General features: G+C 40.7%; 1 pseudogene; it reads left to right on the top strand.

Annotated features, from left to right (window-relative positions):
* The first annotated feature begins 554 nt into the window (after nucleotides 1–554).
* Nucleotides 555–2,369, top strand: LOC131401144 (peptidylprolyl isomerase domain and WD repeat-containing protein 1-like; annotated as a pseudogene).
* The last annotated feature ends 17,950 nt before the right edge of the window (nucleotides 2,370–20,319 follow it).

Here is a 20,319-nt window from a genome sequence, read left to right as displayed (position 1 = left end):
GTGGAGTGTTAAAGTCCCCTACTATTATTGTGTTGCTGTCTATTTCTCCTTTTATGTCTGTTAATAATTGCTTTATATATTTAGGTGCTCCTATGTTGGGTGCATAGATATTTACAAGTGTTATATCCTCTTGTTGGATTGTTCCCTTTATCATTATGTAGTGCCCTTCATCTCTTGTTACAGCTTTTGTTTTAAAGTCTATTTTTTCTGAGATAAGTATTGCTACCTCAGCTTTCTTTTCATTGCCATTTTCATGGAGCACCTTTTTCCATCCCTTCACTTTCAGTTTGTGAGTGTCTTTGGGTCTGAAGTGTGTCTCTTATATGGAGCATATATATGGGTCTTGTTTTTTTTATCCACTCAGCCACTCTATGACTTTTGATTGGAGCATTTAATCCATTGACATTTAAAGTAGCTATTGAGGTACAACATTGCTGTGGAAGGTGGTAGCTATTCACAGCACAGCAGGAGAAGGTGCCAGGACCCCAAGGAACCAGAAAAAATAGAATGCAGCTAAAGAGAGCTGGCATTGTCTGTGGCTGTGGCCCAAGAGAACAAGGAGGAAAATGAAGAGCACTGGGTTGGGCCTTTACCTGTAGAGGCAACGTTGGCCAAGAGGAGGAAAGTTCTAGAGTTTGAAAGAGTTTATCTTGATAATGTCCCCAGTGCATCCATGTGTGAGCGTTGTGACATGCATAGATATGTAATCACCCATGTGGTGTGCACCAAGACAGACTTTAATATTACTGCCAGTCATGATGGACATGTTAAGTTCTGGAAAAAAACAGAAGAGGGAATTGAATTTGTTAAACATTTTTGTAGCCACCTAGGAGTTATTGAGAGTATTGCAGTTAGCTCTGAGGGAGCATTGTTCTATTCTGTGGGTGATGATAAAGCAATGAAGGTGTTTGATGTAGTGAACTTTGACATCATCAATATGCTGAAGCTTGGCTATTTTCCCAGACAGTGGGAGTGGATCTATTGCCCAGGGGATGCTATATCTTCAGTTGCTGCTTCTGAGAAGAGTACGGGAAAAATTTTCATTTATGATAGTCGAGGAGATAACCAGCCACTTCATATTTTTGACAAACTCCATATTTCACCTCTTACTCAGATAGGATTAAACCCAGTTTACAAAGCAATAGTGTCTTCTGACAAATCTGGAATAATTTAATACTGGACTGGGCCTCCTCATGAATATAAATTCCCCAAATGGTGAACTGGGAATATAAAACTGACGCAAATTTATATGAATTTGCCAAGTGCAAGGCTTATCCAACCAGCATATGTTTTTCCCCTGATGGGAAGAAAATAGCTACTATTGGTTATGATAGAAAAGTTAGAATTTTCAGGTTTTTAACTGGAAAACTCATGAGAGTCTTTGACGAATCACTAAGTATGTTTACTGAACTGCAGCAGATGAGGCAACAGCTACCAGACATGGAATTTGGCCGATGAATGACTGTAGAACGTGAGTTGGAGAAAGTGGATGCATTAAGATTAATTAATATAGTTTTTGATGAAACTGGACACTTCGTGCTATATGGAACAATGCTGGGCATTAAAGTTATAAATGTAGAAACAGACTGGTGTGTGCGGATCTGAGGCAAGCAAGAAAATATTAGAGTGATGCAATTGGCTCTGTTCCAAGGAATAGTCAAAAAACATTATGCTGCAACTACTATAGAAATGAAAGCTTCTGAAAATCCCGTTCTTCAGAATATTCAAGCTGACCCAACAATAGTCTGTACATCTTTCAAAAAGAATAGATTTTATATGTTTACCAAAGGAGAACCAGAAGATACAAAAAGTGCAGACTCTGACCGAGATGTTTTTAATGAGAAACCTTCTAAAGAAGAAGTCATGGCAGCTACTCAAGCTGAAGGACCTAAACGAATTTCAGATAGTGCCATTGTCCACACAAGCATGGGAAACATTCACATCAAACTTTTTCCTGTTGAGTGCCCTAAGACAGTGGAAAACTTCTGTGTTCACAGCAGAAATGATTATTACAATGGACATACATTTCACCATATAACGAAGGGCTTCATGATTCAGACAGGAGATCCAACAGTTACAGGTATGTGAGGAGAAAGCATATGGGGAGGAGAATTTGAAGATGAATTTCATTCAACATTATGACATGACAGACCATATACACTCAGCATGGCCAGTGCTAGATCGAATACGAATGGATCCCAGTTTTTCATAACAGTAGTACCAACACCTTGGCTTGATAATAAGCATGCAGTATTTGGACGAATGACTAAAGGAATGGAAGTTGTAAAAAGATATCCAACATCAAAGTCAATCCCAAAGCAGATAAGCCCTATGAGGATGTCAGCATCATAAATATTACTGTCAAATAAATAAGGTTTCATTGTATATGTAAAAAAAAAACACATATATTAAACAGAATTATTTTACATTAGGGATCTCTTAAGACTTGGTGAACATACAAATCATGTTTCAAGGGTGCAGTATTTTTATATTTTTCATTAAAGGCAACTTTTTAAAACTAAAAAAAAAATGTAGCTATTGATAAGAATGTACTTATTGCCATTTTGGTTTTTTTTTTTGCTGTATGTTGTAGTAGTTCTTCTCTGTTCCTTTCTTCTTCTCTTGCTCTCTTCCCTTGTGGTTTGATGCCTTTCTTTAGCATTATGTCTGGGTTCCTTTCACTTAATTTTTTGTATATTTATTATAGATTTCTGGTTTGTGATTACCGTGAAGTTTATATATAATAACCTACGTATATAGCAATCTATATTAGGTAGATGGTCTCTTTAGTTTGTCATCTTGCTAAAAGCTCTACACTTTTACCCCCCTCCTCCCACATTTTATATTTTCAATATCATATCTAACCTCTTCTTGTGTGTGTGTGTACCCATTGCCCTCTTATCATGGAAATAGATAATTTTAGTACTTTGGTCTTTTGACCTTCATATTAGCTTCATAGGTGGTTGACCTGCTACCTTTACTGTATATTTGCCTTTGCCAGTGATTTTATGGCTTTTTTTTTTGTATAATTTTCTTATTTCTATTTGTAGTCTCTTTTCCACTTAAATAAGTCTCTTTTGCATTTCTTGTAAGGCTGGTTTCTTGGTGATAAACTCCTTTAATTTTTGCTTCTCTGGGAAAATCTTCATCTCTCCTTCCATTCTGAATGTTAACCTTGCCAGTTAACTTAGCTAACCTTGGCTGTAGGTTTTTTCCTTTCAGCACTTTAAATATATCATGCCAGTCCCTTCTAGCCTGTAAGGTTTCTGCCAAGAAGTCAGCTGATAGACTTATGGGCTTTCCTTTGTATGTAACTTGTTGCCTTCCTCTTGTGGCTTTTAGGATTCTCTCTTTATCTTTAATTCTTGATGTTTTAATTATCATGTGTCTTGGTGTGGGCCTCTTTGGGTTTATCTTGTTTGGTGCTCTCTGTGATTCCTGTACCTGGATGTCTGTTTCCTTCCTTAGGTTAGGAAAGTTTTCATCTATTATTTCTTCAAATAGATTCTCTGCCCCTTTGTCTCTCTCTTCTCCTTCTGGGACACCTATAATATGGATGTTAGTGTGCTTGATATTGTCCCAGAGGTCCCTTAGACTGTCCTCATTCTTTTTAATTCTTTTTTATTTTATCTGTTCAGCTTGAGTGATTTCCTCTAGTCTTTCATCCAGCTTGCTAATCTGTTCTTCTGTATCATCTACTCTGCTATTGAGTCCCTCTAATGAATTTTTCATTTCCAGTATTGTATTCTTCATTTCTGATTGGTTCTTTTTTATATATTCCAATTCTTTGTTGAAGTTCTCACTGAGTTCATCCATTCTCCCAAGATCACTGAGCATCCTTAAGACTTTTAGGTTGTACTCTTTGTCACATAGATTGTTTATCTCTGTTTCGCTTAGTTCTTTTTCTAAGGTTTTGTCCTATGCCCTTACTTGAAACGTATTCCTTTGTCTCCTCATTTTTGCCTCTTTCTCTGTGCTTATCACTGTGTATTAGGTAGGTCAGCTATATCTCCTGATCTTGGAGAGGTGGCCTTATGTAACAGATGCCTTATGAGGCCCTGCAGTGTGCTTCCCTCCCATCACCAGTCCCAAATATTCCAGGAGTGTCCCCTGTGTGGGCTACTTGTGTCCTTCTGTTGTGGCAGGGTTGCTGTTGCTGCAGGTTCCCAGGGAGGCTAGACTGTCCCCCTGGCCAGCTGATTGTATTGCTCAGCTGTGTGTGGCTGCTATGGACCCTTCAGTCACTTTATCAGGCATGGGGAGCCCCTGCACAGTTGGCTGCAAGGTCTAATAGCACATTCCTGTTGCAGTTTTTCTGTTAAGTTAGTAGGCCTTCAGTGTGGCTGTTTGCTAGGCTCAGGGGCTTACAATTGCTGTAAGCCACTGGCCTGCAAGACTGTTGTCAACTCTCAGTAGTGCAGCTGGGTAGAGCTAGTCCCAGGCATGGGAACACCCAATTATTTCAGGCTTTGGAAGGTGGGGCCAATCCCCTATGTGGCTGTTTGAGAAGCACAAGTCTGCTGCAGCTGACAAGCCCCACTGCCCACAGGGCCACACACCCTGTCAGCACAGTCCTGACCCATGCACATGTACCAGTCCACCAAAGAAGATCCAGTTGCCCCACTGCAGAGGCCCCACACACTCCACTAAGGCAGGCCCACCCCTCGTGCATGCTGTGCCCCATAGTGGCAGACCCACTTGCCTGGCTGCAGAGGTTCCAGGCATCCTGCTTATGTGGGCCCACCAGTTGCCTGAGGGCTTACTGTTTGGTGGGGTCAGTCCCTAGGGTGGGCTGCCTGCCCTCACTGAGCTGGATTAAATCAGTGCTCTAGTGGGTGGTGCAGACCCTGGGCAAACAGACAAAGGGAAGAACTCCAATGGCGTCTGCCAGCATCTATGTCGGCACCCCTGTACTAAGTCACAATAATGTCTCAGTCCCTAGGGAGGTCTCACCTCTCACCGAGATGCACCTAGAGTCTATCAAGTGAGTCTCTTTTCACCAAAGGACTGTGCACCTTTCTTTCTGGTGATTTTAGGTTGCTTTCTGAAATGGGTGAATTTGTGTGTGGGCCATTTAAGAGCAGGCTTTTTTTCACTTATGTCTCATAGATTTTCTGGCGGTATTCCCTGTTGTAGTTAATAGCCAGCAAAGCCAGATATTATGACACTTGTCTCAGTTGTGCTGATTCCAAAAGCTGCTTATTGTGGTAATGCTCCCCTGCTGAGATCCCCCACTCTTCCAGGGAAGGCTTTGTACCTTAGGATTGCTCCTGGCCAGCTGTGAAGCATAACTTTTTTCTCTCCAGAAAGGAATTTCTGCTGCTTCCACCTCAGTCCGCACTGTCCCTTTTTGTGGAAGTTCTTTTTATTCAGCTTTCTCTTTCTTACTGTTCCAAGACTAGTTGTAAATTTGTTGTGTTCATGGGAGGAGGTGAGTTCAGAATCCACCTAGGCTGCCATCTTGACACATCTCTGCCCTTAATATTTTTTCTTTGTCATTTACTTTTGACAGTTTTCATATTATATGCCTTGGAGAAGGTCTTTTTGCATTGAGGTAATTAGGAGTTCTATTAACTTCATGTACTTTCATGTCCAGTTCTTTCCCTAGGTTTGGGAAGTTCTCAGCTATTTCTTTATGTTCTCTGCTCTTTTCTCCCCCTATTCTCCTTCTGGGACATCTATAATCCTTACGTTACTTTTCCTAATTGTGTCAGATATTTCTCAAAGAATTTCCTCATTTTTAAAAAATCTTAGTTCTTTTGCTCTTCCACCTGACTCACTTCTATGTTTCTGTCCTCTAAATTACTATTTCTCTCCTCCATATGGTCTGCTCTATTTTTAATGCTTTCTACAGTATTTTTCTCATCTCATTTGTTGTGTTGTTTATCTCCACAATTTCCATTTTGTTTTTTTTTTTTTGTTTTTTTTTTTTTTTTTTTAGAGTTTCAACCTCTTTGGTGAAGTACTCCTTCTGGTCATTAATTTCATTACTGAGCTCATTGAACTGTCTGTCTTATTTTTCTTTTAACTTGTTAAGCTTCTTTATGACAGCTATTTTGAATTCTCTGTCAGTCAGATTGTAATCTTCTGTGACTTCAAGTTTGGTATGTGGAGAGTTGTCATTTTCCTTCTGTTAGGCTGTGTTACTGTAGTTCTTCATGGTGTTTGATGATTTGATCCTCTGCCAGTGCATTTGTGGTAGTAACCATCTTTCTTATTTGGGTATGGCTTTAGTAACTTTGGTTCTGTGCTGCTTTTGGTTGTATTTGAGAGCCTACACTTTCCACCCTCCACTACCTCTGTTAAGGGCGATGTCAGTGCCCTCCTTTTTCCACTTGTGCCTCCAGGATTGCTGGTTCCTTTGCTTTAGTCTCAAGTGTCAGCACTGGGGTCACCAGGCCACAAGCACTTCTACTGCTTCTGGGGTCTCCTTGGTCTCATGTTCCTCCACTGGCTTTCCACAGGCTTGGATGGTGCTGCCCCATGCACCAACTGTTCCTGGGTTGTCTGGGGGTGCTGGTTGCACTGCTGTCAGGTGTGCTGAGTTCACGGGTGTTGCTGTTACTGCTGGGGGCCTGGAGACGTGGGGAATTACATGCAGCCCCTGCTCCTGTTGGAGCTGATGTTGGGGATATTGCTACTGTGGGCTGGGTCACCAGTTCTGTTGTGGTTCCTGAAGCCTCTGTTTGCAGGTTCCACCTGCCACCACTAGGGGGGAGCAGGGGCTAAGCCAGGAGAGGTTTTTGTTGTTGCTCGCTGTGCAGCCTCTGGTCTCTGGTGCTAGCCAATGTGTTTTGAGGACTCAGGTCAGAGTGCCCCATCCCAGGTGGGACAATCTGAGTTTTGTATACTATCCTCACTGTTGGAAAGACCTGGCCACTGCCAGAGGAGGAGGAGGGGGCGTGCACGCTGGATCTGCTGGTATATGGGCAGGTAGCAAGCCATCCTGCCTTCTCATTTCCTGCCAGGACTGCTGTTGGGTGTGCAGGCTATGTCCAGTGGGAGATGGGCAGGTAGCAAGCTGGCCTGCTTTCTCTGCTCCCACCTGGACTGCTCGAGTAAGCCATGCCTGTTTTCTCACAGGCATGTGGGGCAGTGTGGGGATCTGTTCCTGGATCGCTGCTGCCAGGGGAATGCAGAGGGGGTGCTCCCCTAGTTCCACTGCCTCCTGGGGGTCCAGTCCACCCATCTTCAGCTGTATAGATGCCTGGATCTCTTATGTGTCTTGTTGTGCTGTGTAGGGAATCCTCTGTTAGTCAATGGATGTCCGACTGGTTGTAACCAGAGGGGAGAGACAAAGGGAACAACTCACTCCACCATGATGCCGACATTACTCTCCTCTCTTCATTTTTAATGTAGGCATTTATCACTATAAACATCCTTCTTGGTACAGCTTTCGCTGCATCCCTTAAGTTTTGGTAAGTTGCATTTCCATTTTCATTTGTCTTGAGATATTTTTTGAATTCCCTTTTGATTTCCTCTTTGGCCCAGTGGTGGTTAAATTACGCATTATTTCCTTTCCACATATTTGTGGATTTTTCTATTTTCTTGCTGTTATTGATTCCTAGTTTCATTCCATTGTGGTAGGAAATGATTCTTGGTATGACTTTGATCTTCTTAAATTTGTTAAGACTTATCTGGTGATCTAACATGTGATCTATCCTGGAATATGTTCCATGTGTGCTTGAGAAGAATGTGTATTCTTCTGCTGTTGTGTGAAAAGTTCTGTATATGTCTGTTAGGCCCATTTGGTCTATAGTATGGCTCAATTCTGCTTTTTATTGATTCTCTGTCTGTTTTTTTTTTTTTCCATTTCCAAATCGCGTATTTTTATTCACTATGTACTGGATTGATAAAGCTACACAAATATTAGACTATTTAATTTCAAAGTAAAGAAAAAGAGAAGAAAACTCATACTTACAAAGGTAAAAAAATAAACGTAGCCTCAGATTTCTCTACAATAGTACAATGAGAGGACATGTCTATCAGAGGGACAACGCAGACTTTACATTACCATAAAATGGATGTTCTATCCATTATTGAAAGTGGGTTATAGACATCTACTATTATTGTATTGCTATCAATTTCTTATTTCTATCTGTCAATATTTGCTTTATATACTTAGGTGCTCTGATGTTGGGTACATATATATTTAGAATTGTTATATTTTCCTGTCAAATTGACCCTTTTATCATTATATAATGTCCTTATTTATCTCTAAAGATAGTTTTTGACTTAAAGTCTACTGAGTCTCATATAATATAGCTACTCCTGCTTTCTTTTGATTATCATTTGCATGGAATACCTTTTTCCATTTCTTCACTGTCAGCCTATGTGTATCCTTGAATCTAAAGTGAGTTTCTTTATAGATGGCATACAGTTGGATCTTAGGTTTTCATGCATTCAGCCACTCTGTATCTTTTCATTGGGGAGTTTAGTCTATTTACATATAAAGTATTCATTAATAGGGAAGGATTTAGTATTACCATTTGGTTAACTGTTTCCTGTTTTTCTCGTAGTTCTTTTATCCCTGTTTTTCTCTCTTACTGTCTTCCTTTGTATTTCATTATTTTTTTGTATTGATAGGTTTGGAATTCTTTCCCTTTTTCTTTTGTGTAACTTCATAGACTTTTTTTGTGGTTAAATAGGGGCTTACATAAAATATATTAGAATTATAATAGCCTACTTTAAGCTAACAACTTAAATTCACTTGCGTTCTAGAATCCTCAGCTTTTATCTCTCCTCCCCACTTATAATATGCTATTGATGTCACAATTTACATCTATTTATATTATGTATCCATTAACATAATTTAGGAATAGTTGTTTTTAAATACTTTTGTCTTTTATCTTTTATAGTAGAACTAAAAGTAATTTACCCACCACTGGCCTCATGTAAGAGGTGAATCTTTCCAGTCAACCCAGCCAGAGATTCCAAGTGCTTCACAAACCTTTGTGTTTGAAACACTACCTTTGTTTTTAGTGGCTCCCAGGAGATTAGAGTGTGCCGAGTCCCATCACTGTCCCAAGACAGGTAAGATAGAAGCCAGTCCCTTGAGTAGCAGCTGGAAATGTCAGGGTGCTAGATGTGTGGTCCAATTCCTTCTATCCTCAGGGAGAAGCTGGGAGCTGGAGTTTATCACCCACTCACTCTGTACTATGCCAGGGAGAGGATCTGTGGCAAATACTTGCACCCTCCTTCAGACCACACACTATTTCAACCTGTTGTTTTGCTTTTTATTACTCCCAGGGGCCTAGTAAATGCCAAGTCATATCAGCTCTCAGTGACAGGTGGATTAGCTGGAGGGCTGGTTCTATCTCTGGAGGAAACTGGGGGGAGGAGCCACAGGAGGTACCTACTCACCTGTTCAAACTCCCAGAAGACTAGTGATTGGCAATTAAAGCCATGTGGTCCCAAGGGACCAGCAAATGCTGGGCCCTGTCAACTCCCAGAGATAGGCTAGTTAGGAGCCAGTCCTCAGGGTACAGATATAAAAGTTGGAGCACTAGATATGTGGTCCAACTCCTTCTAGGAAGAAGCTGGTGGCTTGGTTTTATCACTGGAGCTGGCTGGATGCTGAAGGCACAAGAAGTGCCCACACACCCGTTTAGGCATCTGGAGGACTATTAATTGCCTGTCCCATCAGCTGCTAGATGCAGCTAGGAAGCCAGACTCTTGGGCTGGGACTTTCAGGACATTAGTATGCAGTCAGATCCCTTCCACGGAGAAACTGGAACCTGGGCATTTTTGCCTGATTGCTCTGCACTGAGTCCAGGGAGATAACTGTGGGAAGTATTAATGCCAGATCAATCATTAGCTGTATGATGTTCAACAGGCTACTCCTCTGGTCCTCCATTTCTCCCTCCTTATTCCTTCTCACTTTCCATGAGTAGTGAGAAGATTAGGAACATGTTATAAGTGAATTGTCTTTGAGACTGTCATGTAAAAGACATTCTGCACACTCAAGACCTTACTATAAGACAAACCCAAGCTGTAAAACTCAGAATCGTAAAATTCTGGCACTATATATTCATCCAAAGTTGCTTCTAATGGGCCACATGTCCCAGGGAGAAGAAGAAAGGAGAATAATTCACATTAACCCTTCATAAGCAAACTTTCCTCTACACTGCTTCATTATACAAAGACAAAATTAAGAACTATAACCATGAACCTTTATCATTGGTTTTCATTTATGTCTGGAGGAAAGCCAGATTAAAATTCACTTAACATTGATTGACTATTTGCTGTGTACCAGACACTCTCCTAGGCTCTTTTGTAGCTCATTTAACAAAGCTCACACATCAATGATAAGGATTTCTTGAGAGAAAGTGGGGTCATAACAGTTAATTTTAGTTCTGGCCCATTGCCTCAAGGCCTTTATAAGCTAATAAGGACTTAATTTGCTCTCAGATTTTAAACCAAAGGACTGCTCCTCTCTGTCTCAAGTGTGACCTACAAACAGTCCAACGGTCCCGACTTTTCAACATTAATATTGGAAATACTGAAGCATAATTTGGGAGAATGTACAGCTTCCCTTGAGTCTGTTCTGACTTGGAAACCAAAGAAGCCTTTACCTCTCCCTGCAACCAAGAGGACCTCGTTAAGCCTTGTCTTTTATTAGTGCTACAGCCAGGAAGGCAAATAGGATCTCAGTAGCTAAGACATTGGCTTCTGCAGCCCCTTCTGGGGTTGCTGAAAGGGCTCTTGGTCTCAATTAGGACAGTGCCTGCTTGTGGGCAGAACAGGGTTCTGATAAAATCCAAGTGTTGTATAAGTCTTTGGAAATCATCTGATCTCCCCACCTCTGGGCTATTTTGCAGATAAGGAAAGCAAATACCAGGAGAGTGTATATGGTTCTAAGAGGGAGCTGATCACCCCATCATAGTCACTGAGTGGGCACAGTAATGCTCTGTGCAAAGGCATAAAGGAATATTGCCCCTTTAAAAGTAATGTTTATGTTTTCTTCTCTAATACTGAGAAATATAAAAAAAAATAGCTTATAATTCCTCTTCCCAGTTGACCCCCCATTGTCATTTTTTACTAAAATAAAAATAATGTATGTACATGGTTAAAATACAGAAATGTATAGAAAGAAAAGTAACAGTCACCATCCCCTAAAGTCCCTCTCTTCAGAAATGACAACTGTTAACAGTTTCTTTTAATTCCTTGGACGAAAAATTATGCATATGCATTGATTTTTGTTTGTGCATATTGTCATATATTTTTATTTATATAAAGGAAACTACTATGGAAAGGAAAATACAGCTATGTGTCTTACTCAATCACTTCATATATCTTGGAGAGCTTTCTATATCAGCACCCCATTGTTTTTAACTGGCAGTTTTGTGTTTCATCAGGTACATGTATTTCTGGGAGGAGAGAGGGCATGGGGGGGGAGAACACAGATATCCTGCAACCTCTGGGCCTTTGTGGACCATGGAATCTAGGGACATGCCTTGCAGGGGTCCCAGGTGGACATGAGAGGATGGACCTGGAGGCTGGAATGGCCAGGGCACCATTCAGAGTGGAGCTTTCTCCTGGGTTCCTGTGCAGATCCCACATGCCCACAGCTGCAGCCCCACCGGCCAAGAAGACAGCCCAGGGACTAACAGATGGGCGACTTCTGGGGTGCAAGACTCAAGAGAACACAACACTGGTCCCCCTTCCCTACCTCCCTCAGCAGCAGCCCTCAGAAACTGAGCAGGATTTCCAAAGAATATGAAGTCATCCCCTTTCCCTCTGAGTTATTGCCTCAGTTCCAGAGAGGCTGTGGGCTGATAGCAACCCATAACTGGCAGCAATGTCGCCAGCACCATTCTGATGTCTCTAAGCTAGATGCCTCAAATGGCCTCCCCACAGGGACCCTGGAGAAGTCCCTTTCTCTCACAGGGCAGGCGCACTAGGAGAGGGCATCCAATAGCCTGTCTTCTGAAGTACCCCAGCACTACAGGTCCCTACTGGTCCTTGCCTGTTGGCCTTGCTCTCTGACTGCACTTTTCCTGAGAGCAAAGAATTCAATGTCTGTCTTGGGTACCTATGGGCAAAGCTAGATGGCCAGATCCTGATTTCTGGGGGCTCTGATACTTTTGGTGCTTGTCAGTGAGAGATTGAATATACAAATAGACTATGGCCAGATCATATATGACAATAGAACTCTGACCCAGGTAAGAAGGCCAGGAAGCCAAACTACAATCTCTGCAGCAATTGGCCCAGAATGATTATAACTTGGTCAATGACTGCCAGCTTCCCTATTTTTTTCCCACTTCCAACTCAGGACTAACCAGAAAAAAACAAATGTGCTCCCCAAACCAATCACATAAGACGTCCAACTTCTAGTTAGCCTGCTTCCAGCTTTCATATGCGAACAAATTCCAATCAGAGCATACTTGAACCCTCCCCTTTTTTCACTCCCCTGTGAGAAAGCTTTCCCACTCCCCGATAGCCTTTGAGCTCAGCCAAACACAAGTGATAATGGCTGACTTTCTTGCTATAGCAAGGTCTGAATAAATAGCCTCTGTTTACTCTCATATGGGTGATTTTAGTTTATTTCCATGGTTTTTTTTAAAGGCTTCACCCAGATGTGATCTGCACTGCCCATCCCCTAGTACCCCAGCCTTAGACCTGGTACAGCACCCATGGAGGGCCCTTGTGCTTTACTGCTCACTGCTTATCAAGTCCGCATAGATTTGGTAAGTCAGCACCAGATCTGAACTCCACTATTTGCGCCTTAGAAGTTCCTTGTCTATTTATTCTCAGTTTGCTACCTGAGGTTTTTTTGTTTTTGTTTTTGTTTTTTTGCTACCTGCGTTTTGATATTGGCTCTCATTTATTTGGCATCCTTGTTGTAAATAGGACTTCCCTTTCATCCCTTTTTTCTCTCTTTTGTGACTCCACTTTGTGCTGTGTTGTTTAAAATTGTCATTTATCATAAGAAGAATCACAGGGTAGAACCTTGGAGCAGGCCCTATAAGCCTGTTGTTTGAGCTGGCCTCACAAACCAGTGAGTTTTTGATTCTCAATGGGGCAGTGTCCATTCAGACAAAATTTTCTATGAGTCACCAATAAAACAGGATAAAGTTCTCCTTCAGTGTTGATATTTTTTTTTATTGATGTTTTAATGGTTTCTAACGTGAAATTTTGGGTTGTACATTTTTGTTTGTCCATCACCACATATATGACTCCCTTCACCCCTTATGCCCACCCCCCACCCCCCACCCCCACTGCCCTGGTAACCACAGTCCAGTTTTCTCTATCCATGTGTTGGTTTATATTCCACATATGAGTGAGATCATACAGTGTTTGTCTTTCTCTTTCTGGCTTATTTCACTTAACATAATACGCTCCAGGCCCATCCATGTTGTTGCAAATAGGACGGTTTTGTCTTTTTTTATGGCTGAGTAGTATTCCATTGTATATATATACCACAATTTCTTAATCCAATCGTCAGTCGAGGGACACTTAGGTTGCTTCCACTTCTTGGCTATGGTGAATAATGCTGCAATGAACATAGGGGTGCATAAACCTCTTTGGATTGCTGATTTCAGGTGTGTTGGATAGAGTCCCAGTAGTGGGATGGCTGGATCATAGGGCATCTCTATTTTTAATTCTTTGAGGAATCTCCATACCGTTTTCCATAGAGGCTGCACCAATTTGCATTCCCACCAGCTGTGTATGAGGGTTCCTGTTTCTCCACATCCTCTCCAACATTTGTTGTTTTTTGTCTTGGTGATTATAGCCATTCTAACGGGCGTGAGGTGGTATCTTAGTGTTGTTTTGATTTGCATTTCCCTGATGATTAGTGATGTTGAGCATCTTTTCATGTGCCTATTGGCCATCTGTATATCTTCCTTGGAGAAGTGTCTGTTCATTTCCTCTGCCCATTTTTTGATCGGGTTGTTTGTTTTTTTGTTGTTCATTTGTGTGAGTTCTTTATATATTATGGAGATCAACCCCTTGTCAGATGTATGTTTTGCAAATATTCTCTCCCAGCTGGTTGGTTGTTCATCTTGATTCTGGTTTCATTAGTCTTATAAAAGCTCTTTAATCTGATAAAGTCCCACTTGCTTATTTTTTCTTTAGTTTCCCTAGTCTGGGTAGGCATGTCATCCGAAAAGATTCCTTTAAACCAATGTCAAATAGTGTGTTGCCTATATTTTCTGCTATGAGTTTTATAGTTTCAGGTCTCACCTTCAGGTCTTTGATCCATTTTGAGTTAATTTTTGTGAATGGCGATAGCACATGGTCCACTTTCATTCTTTTGCATGTGGCTGTCCAGTTTTCCCAACACCATTTCTTGAAGAGACTTTCCTTTCTCCATTGCATGTTCTTAGCACCTTTGTCAAAAACTAGCTGTCCGTATATGTGTGGTTTTATTTCTGGGCTTTCAATTCTGTTCCATTGATCTGTGTGTCTGTTTTTGTACCAGTACCATGCTGTTTTGATTACTATTGCTTTGTAGTATGTTTTGAAGTCAGGAATTGTGATGCCTCCTGCTTTGTTCTTTTTCTTTAGGATTTCTTTAGCTATTCGGGGTCTTTTGTTGCCCCATATAAATTTTAGTATTCTTTTTTCTATTTCTGTGAAGAATGTCATTGGGATTCTGATTGGGATTGCATTGAATCTGTAGATTGCTCTAGGTAATATAGACATTTTAAGTATGTTTATTCTTCCAATCCACGTGCATGGGATATCTTTCCATTTCTTTATGTCATCGTAGATTTCCCTCAATAATGTCTTGTAGTTCTCATTGTATAGGTCCTTCACCTCCTTGGTAAGATTTATTCCTAGGTATTTTATTCTTTTTGATGCAATTGTAAATGGTATTATCTTTTTGAGCTCTCTTTCTGTTAGTTCATTATTAGCATATAGAAATGCAACTGATTTTTGTAGATTGATTTTGTACCCTGCAACTTTGCTGTAGTTGTTGATTGTTTCTAACAGTTTTCCAACAGATTCTTTAGGGTTTTCTATATATACAATCATGTCATCTGCAAATAGTGAGAGTTTCACTTCTTCGTTACCTATTTGGATTCCTTTTATTCCTTTTTCTTGCCTAATTGCTCTGGCCAAAACCTCCAGTACTATGTTGAACAGGAGTGGTGAGAGTGGGCAGCCCTGCCTCGTTCCTGTTCTCAGAGGAATGGCTTTCAGTCTTTCCCCGTTGAGTATGATGTTAGCTGTGGGTTTGTCATATATGGCCTTTATTATGTTGAGGTACTTTCCTTCTATTCCCATTTTATTGAGAGTTTTTATCATAAATGGATGGTGTATCTTGTCAAATGCCTTCTCTGCGTCTATTGAGACGATCATGTGGTTTTTATTCTTTGTTTTGTTGATGTGATGCATCACGTTGATTGATTTGCGGATGTTGAACCATCCCTGCGTCTCTGGTATAAATCCCACTTGATCATGGTGTATGATCTTTTTAATATATTGTTGTATTCGGTTTGCCAATATTTTGTTGAGGATTTTTGCATCAATGTTCATCAGCGATATTGGCCTGTAATTTTCTTTCTTTGTGTTGTCTTTGTCTGGTTTTGGTATCAGGGTGATGTTGGCCTCATAGAATGATTCAGGAAGTGTTCCATCTTCCTCTATTTTTTGGAATAGTTTGAGGAGGATGGGTATTAAATCTTCTTTGAATGTTTGGTAAAATTCACTGGAGAAGCCATCTGGTCCTGGACTTTTACTTTTTGGGAGGTTTTTGATTACTATTTCAATCTCTTTACTTGTTATTGGTCTATTCAGATTCTCCATTTCTTCTTGGTTCAATTTTGGGAGGTTGTATAAGTCTAAGAATTTATCCATTTCTTCTAGATTGTCCAATTTGTTGGCATATAATTTCTCATAGTATTCTCTTATAATCCTCTGTATTTCCATGGTATCCGTTGTAATTTCTCCTCTTTCATTTCTAATTTTATTTACTTGAGCCTTTTCTCTTTTTTTCTTAGTAAGCCTGGCTAAGGGTTTGTCTATTTTGTTTATCTTCTCGAAGAACCAACTCTTTGTTTCATTAATCCTTTCTACTGTTTTTTTGGTCTCAATATCATTTATTTCTGCTCTGATTTTTATTATTTCTCTCCTTCTGCTGGCTTTGGGCTTTGTTTGTTCTTCTTTTTCTAGTTCTGTTAGGTGTAATTTAAGGTTGCCTATTAGGGCTTTTTCTTGTTTGTTAAGGTGGGCTTGTATCGCTATGAGTTTCCCTCTCAGGACCGCTTTTGCTGCATCCCATATGGTTTGATATGGCATGTTATCATTTTCGTTTGTTTCCAGATAGTTTTTGATTTCTCCTTTAATTTCATCAATGATCCATTGGTTGTTCAGTAGCATGTTGTTTAATCTCCACATTTTTGTCACTTTCCCAGTTTTTTTTTTCATGGTTCATTTCCAGTTTCATAGCCTTATGGTCTGAAAAGATGCTTGTTATGATTTCAATCTTCTTAAATTTATTGAGGCTTGCTTTGTTTCCCAACATATGGTCTATCCTAGAGAATGTTCCATGCGCGCTTGAGAAGAATGTGTAGTCAGCTGTTTTTGGGTGGAGTGCTCTGTATATGTCTACTAGGTCCATCTCGTCCAGTTTTTCATTTAAGTCTAATATTTCTTTATTAACTTTTTGTCTGGATGATCTATCCATTGCTGTAAGTGGGGTGTTAAGATCCCCTACTATTATTGTGTTGTTGTTGATTTCTCCTTTTAGGTTTGTTAATAGTTGTTTTATGTACATTGGTGCTCCTATGTTGGGTGCATATATATTTATAAGTGATATGTCTTCTTGATGGAGTGTCCCTTTTATCATTATATATTTCCCTTCTTTGTCTTTCTTAACCTGTTTTATCTTGAAGTCTACTTTGTCTGATATGAGTATGGCAACACCTGCTTCCTTTTGTTTGCCATTAGCTTGGAGTATTGTCTTCCATCCTTTCACTCTGAGCCTGTGCTTGTCTTTAGTGCTGAGATGTGTTTCCTGAAGGCAGCATATTGTTGGGTCTTGCTTTTTAATCCATCCTGCCACTCTGTATCTTTTGATTGGAGAGTTCAATCCATTTACATTTAGGGTAATTATTGAAATATGAGGGCTGAATGTTGCTGTTTTGTCACTTATTTTCTGGTTCTTTTGCATTTCCTTTGTTTCTTGTCCCATTTGTTTTGGACTGCCAATTCAGTTTGGTTGTTCTGTCTTATGATTCTTCTAGTTTTCTCTTTGTTTATCATATGTGGTTTTGCTTTGATTATTTGTTTAGTGGTTACCTTGAGGTTTGGGCAAAAAATCTTGTGTATGAGATAGTCCATTATCTGATAGCCTCCTACTTCCTTATACTAAGTCAATTCAGTCACTTTCCTCTTCCCCTTCTAAGTTGCTCTTGTTATACCTTATTCTATCTTGTGTTGTGGCTGTGTGTTTACAGTGATGAGGTTAAATTTATTTTTGGTGAATTTCTTCCTTTGATCTTTGACTTTAGTATTTAAGTGGTTGCTAACCTATTCCGGTAAAGATCTACTATGTCTCTGATTTTGTCTACCTACTTTTCTCCTTCCTCCAAGCTTTGTGTTCCCTTTCTCTTCTTTTTTTCAGGCCTGAGGGCCTTCTTGAGTATTTCTTGTAGTGGGGGTCTCGTGGCCATGAACTCCCTTAGCTTTTGTTTATCTGGGAGAGTTACTATTTCTCCATCATATTTGAAGGATATTTTTGCTGGATAGAGTATTCTTGGCTGAAAGATTTTGTCTTTTAGTATTTTGAATATATCATTCCAGTCTCTTCTAGCCTGAAAAGTTTCTGTTGAGAAATCCACTGAGAGCCTGATGGGAGCTCCTTTGTACGTTATTTTTTGTTTTTGTCTAGCTGCCCTTAATATGGTTTCTTTGTCGTTGACCCTGGCTAGCCTTACCACTAGGTGTCGTGGTGAAGGCCTTTGTCTGTTAATATATATAGGCGTCCTTTTGGCTTCGCTTACTGGTATTTCCTGCTCCTTCCCCAGATTTGGGAAATTTTCAGCTATTATTTCCTTGAATAGGCTCTCTGTTCCTCTTTCCCTCTCCTCTCCCTCAGGAATACCTATAATTCTTATGTTACATTTTCTAATAGAGTCCGATATTTCTCGGAGTCTTTCTTCATTTCTTTTTAGTCTTAGTTCTCTCTCTTCTTCCATCTGGAGTATATCTGTATTCCTATCCTCTAAAGTACTAATTCTTTCCTCCATATTGTCAGCTCTGTTCTTTAAAGATTCCAGATTCTCCTTTATCTCCTCCATTGTGTTCTTCATCTCCATCAGCACTGATTGGTTTTTCTTTATGATTTCAATCTCTTTTGTGAAGAAACTCCTAATCTCATTGAATTGTTTGTCTGTGTTGTCTCGTATTTCGTTGAGTGTTTTTATGATAGCTATTTTGAAATCTCTGTCATTTAGTTTATGGATTTCTGTGTCTTCGAGGTTGATTTCTGGGTGCTTGTCATTTTGTTTCTGGTCTGGTGATTTCATATATTTTTGCATTGTGGTTCCTGTGTTGGTTTTGATTTTCCTCATCCTGGAAGTCTCTGGTTGCAATTTCCACCTGCCGCCACTGTCTGGTGGTAAAGGGCTGTGTAGTCTAAGCCCCCTGCGCTCTGCCCCAGTTTTTCTGCTGCGATCCGCAGTTGTTTTTTTTTTTTTTTTTTTTCCCGCTGCGATCCACGGGTCCAGTCCAGTTTGTTCAGGTCTGCCTCGGATCGCTAGGTCTGGTCGAGCTGCAGACTCCAGGTTGCGGGGAGGGGGGAGCTCTCTCTTTTGCCCTCTGGGTCCCTGACGTGGGAGACTTCTCGTTTGCCCCTCTTTATCCGGTCTCTGGGTTGCTCAGATGTTGATGGTAGCCCTGTGGCTCCTCTGAGTCCTCTGTGCAGGAGTTTCCCACTGGCTGAGAGAGCCCGAAGAGCTACAGTTTTCCCGCCGAGGGCCGCCCCTCCCCCCTCTCTGGGAGCCGCGCGGACCGGGATCGCTGATCTGATGGGAAGGGAGCGGAGTTCTCCTTACCTCTCCCCACTTCCTCCGGGGGCCCAGCACGTTCGGCTCTCAGATGTGCGGCAGTGTGGATCCCTCCGCTCTAGGTTTTCACAGTCTGGGATTCCGTTGTTGGTCTGTGGCTGTTGCTTTTGTTGTATCTTGTGGGGGAAGAATTCACGGGAAAGCTCACTCCGCCATGATGCTGACATCACTCCTCCAGTGTTGATATTTTTGTCCTGAGAACTTACCTTCCATTCAGAGACAGCATTCTCTTTGGTTTTCCATCTGCCTGGTGGCACAAATTATTGGGTCTGCATTCAGGAGTAGCCAACCATTAGGTTGGGGGGCCTGAGACACAAAGTGCACTTTCAACTAACTGTACCTCCATCTCATGGAGATGTCTACATTTAAATTCTCTCCTCCTCTAGGAAAAACTCCTGCTTTTTATATATACTCTCATTATAATTCTAACTGCCTATTTCTGTAAATGGCATAACTTCATAATGATGGCTTGGGATTTCAATAAGGAAACACTTGAATTGAACAAAATCATTCATTTGTGAGGCTCCTTAGGAAAAAAAGGAAATAATAGTTCTCAAGCCCAAAGAAAAGCAATTTTTTATTGGTAAACAAAGGCCTTCAAATAAAATTGTGATTTAGAAATTGCATCACTAAAAGATTCTTTGGTCAAAGCTAGGGAGAAATTTGACGAAGTTAAGCAACAACAAGCTAGATTCATTTCCCTAGTCAATCCTCCCTCTCCTTGCCCTTTAGTTGCCTCCTTATATGGGCCTTCCTCTTTGCAATCCAAATGTCCGTCGATGACAAATGGGTAAATGTGTGGTATATGCATACAATGGAATATTATTTAACAATCAAAAGAATGGTGTACTGATATGTGCTACAACATGGATGAAACTTGATACCATTATGGTAAATGAAAGAAGCCGAACTCCCCCAAAAACCACATGTTGTAAGACAATTGTGGGGATTTCTAGGTTTTACTGGATATTTAGGCTATAGTTGTCAAATTTTTTCTGAGATTTTGACACCTCTTTATGAATTGACTAAGTCCATAGTAAGAGACTCTCTCCTCTGGAAACCCAAACATAAACCGGCCTTCTGTAACCTCAAGAAGTCTCTTCAACAGGCTCCTTTCCTAGGCATCTCTAACTACAAAAGGTCTTTCTGTCCACTTGTGCATCAGGACAAGTGCTTGGGCTTCATGGAAATCATCAAACTATCGCATTCTGTAGTCTCAACCTTGACCTGGATGCAAAGTTTTATCCACTTTCGTCATAGGGCAATAGCTGCCACTGCAAAACTTGTTGATGCTGCTGCT

The sequence above is a fragment of the Diceros bicornis genome, chromosome X, assembly GCF_020826845.1.
Source record: "Diceros bicornis minor isolate mBicDic1 chromosome X, mDicBic1.mat.cur, whole genome shotgun sequence".
Taxonomy (NCBI): Eukaryota; Metazoa; Chordata; class Mammalia; order Perissodactyla; family Rhinocerotidae; genus Diceros; species Diceros bicornis.
The sequence above is the reverse complement of the archived record's forward strand: the minus strand, read 5'-3'. Positions and strand labels throughout refer to the sequence as shown.